Here is a 9,909-nt window from a genome sequence, read left to right as displayed (position 1 = left end):
TGGTCCCCCACGGAGTCTAAATTTCATATCAACAGACTTGAGTTTAGAGCGGTAAGATACGCCCTTCTCTCTCTTGCAGATTCCGGCCTTGGGAAGTCTATTCAAATAATTATGGACAATACAGTCGCGATGTTTTACGTCAACAAGCAGGGTGGTACAGGTTCCCTTTCCCTATGCAAGGAAGCTTCGCTCATTTGGGAATTAGCGATTCGAACAGGGATTCCACCTCTCAGTGGTTCACATTCCGGGCTCTCAAAACAGCCTAGCAGACATACTCAGCAGAACAGCTCTCATGGTCCACGAGTGGTCCATTCCGTTCACGTACCTGATCCCCATATTCCAGAGGTGGGGTTGGCCGGAGGTAGACCTCTTTGCCTTGACGGCAGACGCAAGGTGCCTGTTGTTCTGTGCCAGGTCACAAAAGGGGGACAACTGTCTGGGGGATACATTCCTCCTCAGATGGACTTTTTATACTTTTCCGCCTCTTCCCCTCTTACCGAGAGTGTCGACAAAACTAGCACACGACAGATCAGCGTGCATACTGATAGCTCCGCTATGGCCCCGTCGGCCTTGGTTCCCGCTGCTGCTAACGCTAACAGGGAACGAAAGGTGCCCATTACTGCAAGTTCCAGACTTGCTACGGATCGGTCATACTCGCCACCCTGCCCCCCACACCCTAAATCTACACGCATTCATTTCCACGTAGATACTTGTTCTGATCAGGTAACGGAAATACTACTGGCTTCCCGTAAACCCTCCACCGGAAAGTCCTATAAGGCCAAATGGTGTCGATTTACTATTTGGGCGCAAGACCGTAAGATTCGCCCGGACACTTGTCCTTTGATGGAGATCTTTGAGTACCTCCTGACACTAATTGACCAAGGTCTTTCCCCTTCGTCCATTAAGGTTCACTTTGCGGCCATATCGGCTTTCCACTTGGGAATTGAATCCAAGCCGATATTTTCCAATGCCTTATCGAAACGGTTTCTAAGGCGATTGTACATCAAATTCCCTGTAGTACGGCCTCCCTTCCCTCAATGGGATCTCAAATTGGTGTTAACACAGATGATGGCGGCTCCGTTTGAGCCACTGGATAAGAGTTCATTAGTTCATTTGACACACAAGGTCATTTTTTTTGGTCGCCATTATTTAGGCTCGTAGAGTTGGGGAATTACAAGCCCTTCGAATGGATTCCCCATGTTTAGAATTTCACCCTGATAAGGTGATGCTACGGCCAAGCACAGATTCCGGCCAAAGGTGCCTACTGCGTTCCATACTTCACAGGACATAGTCCTCCCTACTTCTTCCCCAGTCCAGTTTCCGAAGTAGATAAGGAGTTACATACTTTGGATCTCAGACGAGCGTTATTGTTTTACTTGATACGCACGTCGGTGTTCAGGTCCACAGTTTGTTTGTTTGTTTGTTGCACTGGTCCCAAAAAGGGACAGACGGCCTCGAGGCAATCCATCTCCAGATGGATTGTTTCAGCCATTCATAGCAGTTATGCCTCTGCAGGTCTCCCCTGTCCCTTTCCAGTCCGAGCCCACTCTACGAGGGCACAAACTACCTCGACTGCCTTCGCGGCGTCTATCAATATTTCTCACATATGTAAAGCAGCTACTTGGTCTTCGTCTTAGACTTTCATTCAACACTATTCAATCGATGTTGATTCTAAAGCTGACGCATCTGTGGGTGCAGCAGTGTTACAATCGTTACTTAAATAGACTGTTCGCCCACACCCGCCTCCGAGTCTTGTGTAGCTTGCTAGACTCCCATGTGGGACTGCACAGAAGACACGAAGATGAAAACATGGTTGCACTTACCTGTAACTGATGTTCATCGAGTGTCTTCTGTGCTGGCACACATCCCTCCCTCCTTCCCCGCTGTGGACGACTTGTATTTTCCACGGCGGCAGGTTAGGACTGAGAGAGAGAGGTGCCTCCCCCTCCCCTCGTCACGTGACCAAATGGGCGGGAAATGGCTCATTTCACAATTCTCTCCGAGGGGAGGGGGGACTCAATTCTTACAGGATTGAGAAAGCTCTTGGAATGTTCTTCCGCGGCAGGCCTGCCTTCCGGCAGTCCCATGTGTGCCAGCACAGAAGACACTCGATGAACATCAGTTACAGGTAAGTGCAACCATGTTTTCCTTCTCCTCCCTTGCAGCACTCTCTCTCAGTGCCAAGTGAATGAGTGCTTTCTAAGGTGAGGTCTCCTGATGTACATCTGACTGTGAGTCTGGTCACACACCCATGGCCGGGCAGATGTCAAGCATATTGTGTGTAGCTTGGCCCTTAAACAGCCAGAAACAGTATGGAAAGCCATCAGCCTGTTCTGCTTAAGGCAGGGATCCCCAGCTTTTTCAAACCTGTGAGCACCTTTAGAATGCTGACACAGGTTGGTGGGTGCAATCCCAAAATGGCTGCCACAGGAGGTGGAGCTAAACACAAAGAGGGAGCCCAAATGTAAAGAGAAGAGGAGTAATTTAAAAATGCACTGGGAAAGAGCAGTGAGAGGATAAACCAAACACTGGAATGGTAGCTTCTACCGAAACGATGTTATTTTAGTCTACACAACCAGTTACATCTTCAGTGGCCGATCATAAGCTATGGTGGGCAAGACAGTCATCTGGCCCCACCCATCTTCTAAAAACACTTGGTGGAAACAAGAAAGGTGTTGGCGAGCTGGCACTCATGGGTACCACACTGGGGACGCCTGGCCTAAGGATTTCAACAGCTGCTCTGATTTTGTCCACCAGCCTACAGAACTCCCTTTCCCTCACCTGGTATCTTCTGGGAAACAGCTTGCGCAAGCTCCTCTAGAGGGACTGTGTTATATATTGTTACTGTGCCTGAGCTTTGTGCCCAGCTTCATAGTCTGCAAGGATCCTGAGATCTTCCTTTTGGTTGGCTGTTAGAGTGTAGCAGGCCAGTCAGGAGATGACATAGTTTCGGAGGGAATTACTGTTATTGGTTCTCAATATGAAGAGGTATTTGTATTGAATGCAGCTAATGCCTGAGCCTTGTGTGAGATTGTGACAACCTCTTCTCTTAGGAGGTCTGGGTTTGCTTTAAAAGTGTTCTTATGTTTTATTTTACTTTGGGTAATCTGGCTGCCACCAGGAAATTTTAGGCTTTCCAAACCTTTATACTTTCTTCGTCTGGTTTTGGTATTGTGACCCAGAGTCTGGGCTTTCGAGGAGCTATGTGTTTCCTGAGGGAAAATGGATCAGGCTTCTGGGGTAAACTTAAATAAAAAGGATTTATTTGAAGAACAAAGTAAGAAGTTGTTTAAACTGTAACTGTTTTGGAAATAGGTATCTGTAAGTACGTTAGGTCAATTGTATCACACTCTTTGTTACTTTGACTCCTTTTAAGAACTGTAGATTCACTTTACAGATATAAGCTCCTTTCTCTCTCACACTGTCATGGCACAGCACTTTCAGTTATCTCTCAGGGATTTATGCATATACTTTGTAACACTCTTTCATATAATGAACTAACTCGTCCTACACAGGGATGGGTCTCTCCTCTCTTACACAGAACTTAACCGTCTGCTTAACACAGAGACTTTTACTCTTATATTCCACACAGGAAAACTTCTCTCACAGAGACCTCAGGACAAAACTGCTTAACTAACTTCCACTGTCTGCATCAACTGTCATATACCCAACAGTCACCCCTGATAGACATTCCCATCATCCACACAGCGTCCATTCCAAAACCCCTCCCCCTCTCTGTCACTCACCAATCACACCACTTGCCTGTTTCAACCACACTAGACTTTCACACAGCAATGTAAACCAAACTTTTAAAGACACACACACAAATAAACATGAAATCGTTACAGAGATACTATTGCTTGCTAGCATTATGTAGCACCTGCTCTGATTGGCCGTCTGAGTTGGCAGACCAATCAGGGAAAGACTAGAGTGAAGCAGGAAATGCACATAAGGTATCCTGTAGTGTTTATTATGATTGGTTATTACTGTTTTAGGAGGTGTGGTTTTGCCTGCTCTTGACTGTATATAAGTGGGATGTATTATTAGGTTGGTTGCTGTGTTGTGTTCTGAGCTGAATAAAAGAAATCACTGTTTTGAGAAAGAGCTGCCTCAAGCCCAGTTTATAATAGACTGAAACAGAGCAAAGTTGGCAAAAAGACAAAACACAAGAAGACACATGGAGCAAATTCAGAAGACGACTGTGAAATGTTTCCAAGAATTCCTATATGGCAGAATTGTGCTACCAACATTATGAAGCATCGTCGATTGTCAGAGATTTTTTTTTGCTGCTGAGGCAAGCAGGGTAAAAAAAATGAGTACATATAAATAAATAATTTTAAAGAGATGTTGAGAAAGCTGAGAGCAACTGGATTTACACACTCTATCAGGGAAGCAAGGACTTGACGTTAAAGCACGGCACTGTTTCCCAGATCCATGGGGCAAAAATGCTCATTCGGTTCCAGCTTCCACATCTGCTCCACCCCAACAATCTGTCAGTGGTCCAGTGGAATGTTGGTGAGTGACTTTAAAATGTCACCAACGTCTTAGAAAGCAGCTTGGAAACTGGTGAAGGTCAACATTAATATTATGGTATGGCTGTGATAATAAGCATTGGTATTGAGACTGACACTCACTTTAGTTTTTAATGTTTTACTTTTCTGCCAATCATTCTCTAAGGAGGTCAGGGCAGCAAACATTGTTCCATCAATCCTTACAACAATCCTGTGAGGTAGGCTGAGAGAGACTGATTGACCCAAGGTCATTCAGTAAGTTTCCATGGCAGAGTGGGGGGGGGGATTCAGAGCTGGGGTTCGTAAGTCAAAGTTCAACACTCTAAGCACTGCAGCAGTGCACGTATTCCCGTCCCCCCAACGTTTGAATGGTACAATACATGCATGGCACTGTCAGTTATGATGGCGTGAGAACATTTATATGGACAAATTTGCCTACAGTAAACAGAGAACTAGAAATTGGAGAGGTTCTCTCCCCTCTAATTTCTGTGTTTATTGTGGATGATGTGGCCATTCGAATATACCTACACCCAGGGCTATTTTTGGGCAGGAACACACAGGAACGGAGTTCCGGCTGGCTTCAGAGTTGGCCACGCCCACTACAGCCACAAGTTCTGCGTGTGTGGCTACAGAGGGAAGGCCTGGAGAGCGACGCCCCCCCAGCAACTTCAAGGTGGGTGGGCCAGGGCCCCCCTGGAAGGATCGGGAAGGCATTTAAATGCCTCCCCATGCTTTCCCCGACCTGTCCAAGGGCCAGCTTGCCCAGGCTCCCTGCAGCCGCGGGGTGTCCGGGCAAGCCCAGGGAAGGCATAGGGTGTGGCCTAATATGTTAATGAGCTGCACTGGCAAGGTGTGGTCTATTATGCTAGTGAGTTTCTGCTGTTGGGTGTGGCCTATTATGCTAATGAGTTCCTGCTGGGGTTTTTCTACAAAAAAGCCCTGCCTACACCATTCATAACTGACCATGTCAATCATGTACTTAAACATGGCTATTTTTGATAACTGACTTGAAAATGTAAACTGGCTGTTAATTTTAATAATGCCTTTTAAAATCTTCTCCTACTCAATTAGGCAAGCTCACAGCATCACATCAATGCTTTTAAAACCTTGGGAATCCTAAACAGAGTTACATCCTTAAAAGTCCACTAAAGTAAATGGGCTTATAATGATGCAGCCCTAGTGTTTTACAGAAACAATATAATGCAGTGTTAAGTGTCACCCCAGACAAAGCAAGGGATCAGGTTCACACCCGCCCAACCGCTGGGGATCTAATGATGTTACCAGATCCTCAGACAATTTAGCTGCAATGAGCAACTAGTGGTGAGCCTGACATAAACTAGGGCTGAATTGTATCGTACCCAGTATACTGTATCCAGTATTGTGCTTATCTGTTTTCTATACAGGTGCTTAAAGTATGGGGAGACTGCACTGGGATTGCCAGTAGCCTGGAGGAAAAAAAAAATGTCCTCCTTTAGTAGAGGTTTAATGGGATGTTACTTACTAGGGGTCCTGCCAACCTAGCAGTTCGAAAGCAAGAAATTGCAAGTAGATAAATAGGTACCACTTCGGTGGGAAGGTAACAGCGTTCCGTGCGCCTTGGTGTTTAGTCATGCCGGCCACATGACAACGGAAACGTCTTTGGACAGCGCTGGCTCTTCGGCTTTGAAACGGAGATGAGCACCGCAACCCTAGAGTCGGATTCGACTGGCTTTCGAGCAAGGGAACCTTTACCTTTTACTTACTAGGGGATGTTATTTATCTCCATGCTTTGAAGGCCCATTTCCATCATCCACAAGCTTTGATGGCCCATTTCCACAAATAAAATCTAAAGGGCTAGGAATTTTTTCCCTCCAGATTGCTGGCAAACCGAGGTGGCATTTCTGACTGGGAAAATGCAGGGGTGGGGTTGACAGCAGTGTTCCCTCTAAGCTGAGTTAGTGTGAGCTAGCTCACATTTTTTTAGCCTCCAGCTCACACATTTTTTGTCTTACCTCAGGAAGGAGGGCTCCAGAGCAAACTAATTTATGCAGTAGCCAAATCACTCGCTCACAACTTTAATGCCAGGAGCTCACAAAGTAGAATTTTTGCTCACAAGACTCCACAGCTTAGAGGGAGCATTGGTTGACAGTTAACTGAGGATCAGTCTCTTCCCACCACAATTTTAAGAGACAGCCAATACAGTGAAATTAGCAGAGTGCTGGAGAACCAAGACCAGGGAGACCTTATTTTATTTATTTAGTTTGATTTATTAATTGCCCAATCTCTGCTATTGGTGGGCTCTGGGCGATGTACAATATCCATAAAACACAACCAGATAAAAATCATTAAAACATTAAAAGCACAAATTCAAAGAAAAGAGATACTGAATGGTAATTTATCCAATTTCAGCAGTTTCTTGCTCTGAAGCTCACCAGATGACCTTGCGCCAATCAGCTCTCTTTCACACTAATCTTCCTCACAGGATTGTTGTGAGGATAAAAGTGGGGGCAGAGGTCACAGTTAAGCTGTGGTGTACTTCAGAGCCCAGAGAAATATTGCTCTGCAGTCTAAACATAATTTTCCCCCACTGATTTTTAAGTAAATGGGCTGCTATAGCAGAAAGTGAGGAAATGTGGATACTCACAGTACTCTTCTTCTCTTTCCACCCTTTGGGCTATGAGATGAAACTGATGGTCTGGGTCTTCTCTCTTATATTTCTGTCACCAGTTCAGTTTTTAAACAGCCTCTATTGCAAAAGCAATATATGGATGGCATACAACATGTCTACCATCCACTAATCATTGTAAAAGGCATGAGCTTTCATGTGCATGCACACTTTATCAAATATTTGATAAAGAGTGCGTACACACAAAAGCTCATACCTTGAATAAACCTTTGTTGGTCTTAAAGGTGCCATTGGACTCTACATTTGTTGTACTGCTTCAGACCAACACAGCAGACCAACTGGATCTATCTTCATTGTAAAACGCGTTATTGCTCTGTAACATATAAGCAGAAAGGGGATCCTGTCACCTTGCTATTCTCTGTTGCTGTGTTTCCCAGCATTGCGTAGCTATTCTGACGGACAATACGACGGTGCTCAGCTATGTCAATCGTCAAGGTGGGACGGTGTCCTGGAGCCTTTGCCGTCTGGCAATCACCCTCTGGGAATGATGTATGGCCAACGAAATCTTCCCTGTGGCCACTCACATTCCAGGGACCTGCAATGTGAAAGCAGACCTTCTCAGCAGGGGTCTTATTTAGCATCACGAGTGGGAGCTGGGTTGGACGTACCTTCACCCACTCTTTCAGAAATGGGGCAGTCCGAAGATAGACGTATTCGCCTCCAGAAAGAACGCAAAGTGTCCTTTCTTTTGCAGTCGTGGGGGAGCAAAAGGAGACGGCCTCCTCTATCCGTGGGGAGAGACACTCCTCTACCCCTCCTCTTACGGGTAGTTCAGAAAGTAGCCAGAGTCAGGCCAAACTGTATCCTAGTGGCTACACGGTGGCCCAGGCAACCGGGGTTCACCACTCTTCTCTGACTCATGAAGGGCAGGTACCACCACTTCCCCAGAGAGCCGGATCTCCTCCTCGTGGAAAACACATCACTTTTTTACGTTGGAGTAGACAATCTGAAACTGACAGCTTGGTGGATAAGTCGATAACCTTCTCTGATCGTGTCTCAGAGGTCCTTATCAATGCTAGAAAGGCGTCCACTTGTCTTTTCTATCAGAGGAAGTGGCTTAAGTTCCTTTCCTTCTTGCAGACTCCAATTACTTCACCAAGGTCTGTAAGCCTGGATAAGATCCTCGAGTTCCTCCTGTCGCTTGCTGATCAGGGCCTTTGCCACTCGTCTATTAGGGTCTATCTGGCAGCCATTTCTGCCTACCACATAGGATTGGACAGTTATTCGATATTCGCACATCCCATTTCGAAGAAGTTCTTTGAGGGCTCATGCGGTTGTATCCCCCTGTGAGGGCTCCGACACCGTTGTGGGATTTACCCTTGGTGCTCTGCCACCTCATGAGAAAGCTTTTGAACCTATGGCTTCCTGCAAACTTCAATACGTGGCATGGAAAACTGCGTTCTTGGTGGCAATCACATCAGCCAGGAGGGTCAGTGAACTGATGGCACTACGCCATGATCCTCCATACCTAGTCTTCCTGCCACATGGGGTACGTCTGCTGCCGGACATCTCCTTTCTACAGAAGATAGTGTCGGAATTTCATTTGAACTCCGAAATCTTCCTGCCTGACTTCTTCCCTCGCCCTGATGGGGAAGAAGAACGCCTTCTTCACACTCTCGATGTCAAGAGGGTGCTCCTCTTCTACCTGAATTTGGACTCAGTCTACTAGGAGAGATAATACTCTGTTCCTCTCATACTCCAACGCCTCACTGGGGTTGAGGATCTCAGCTCAGCGCTTGTCAAAGTGGATCGTTGGGACGATTAGGTTATGCTACCTGTTAGCGAAGTGTCCCCTCCCTGCACGCTTGACGGCGCATTCTACCAGGTCGATGGCAGCCTCCGCAGCTTTCATGAAGGGCGCATCGCTGCCACATGGTCCACGCCAACCACGTTCATTAAACATTACGCACTAGACGTTCGTGCGCAGCATAGGGTCGATCCGGGTTGTCTGGTCTTGTCCTCTGCGGAGCACTGAGCCTGACAGCGCCCACCTCCGGGTGAGCCACTTCTTTTCAATCTCCCATAGGTGTGATGCACAGAGACCACGAAGAAGATAAACAGGTTGTTTACCTGTAACTGATGATCTTCGAGTGGTCGTCTGTGCAGTCACACCGCCCGCCCGCCCTTCCCCACTGCTGTCATCCTCAGTCATTTTCCTCACATGGCTTTGGTTGATAGCGGTCAGAAGGAACTGGCAGGATGCCCACGCTCCACCCCTCTGGGCATGCGCAGTTGGGGTTCCCGCGCAGGCTCAGGGTGGAGGCGCGAAAATCCCGTTGTGAGCTTTGTACAACACCGATCAGATCAGCGTAGGCGCACTAGATCCCATAGGTGTGACTGCACAGATGACCACTCGAAGATCATCAGTTACAGCCTACAGGTAAGCAACCTGTTTATCCCCCCACACATAGTAGTAAAAATTTCTTTTGCATACAGCATTCAATCAGCCATGTGATACGAAATCTGTATGCACCCTTTGTGTTCTAGAACATTGTCAAATAGCAAGAGTCTATCAAGTTTCAGGATAGCACTGCAAACTTGCTTTTCTTTTCAGAAGGCCCGCTTTATTAATTTGTTGGTCTATTCAGACTTTACAATTACATTTATTAATTAAAAAACCCACACATGAGTAACTGACAAACTAACCAGTCCTAAGAAAGTAAATCATTACCAGTGCTATCCTAAAGAGTTACACCCTTCTTAGCCCTTCAGTGGATTTAGAAGGGTTTGTAA

This window comes from Gekko japonicus, unplaced genomic scaffold, assembly GCF_001447785.1.
Source record: "Gekko japonicus isolate JY-2015 unplaced genomic scaffold, Gekko_japonicus_V1.1 scaffold58, whole genome shotgun sequence".
NCBI lineage: Eukaryota > Metazoa > Chordata > Lepidosauria > Squamata > Gekkonidae > Gekko > Gekko japonicus.
The sequence above is the reverse complement of the archived record's forward strand: the minus strand, read 5'-3'. Positions refer to the sequence as shown.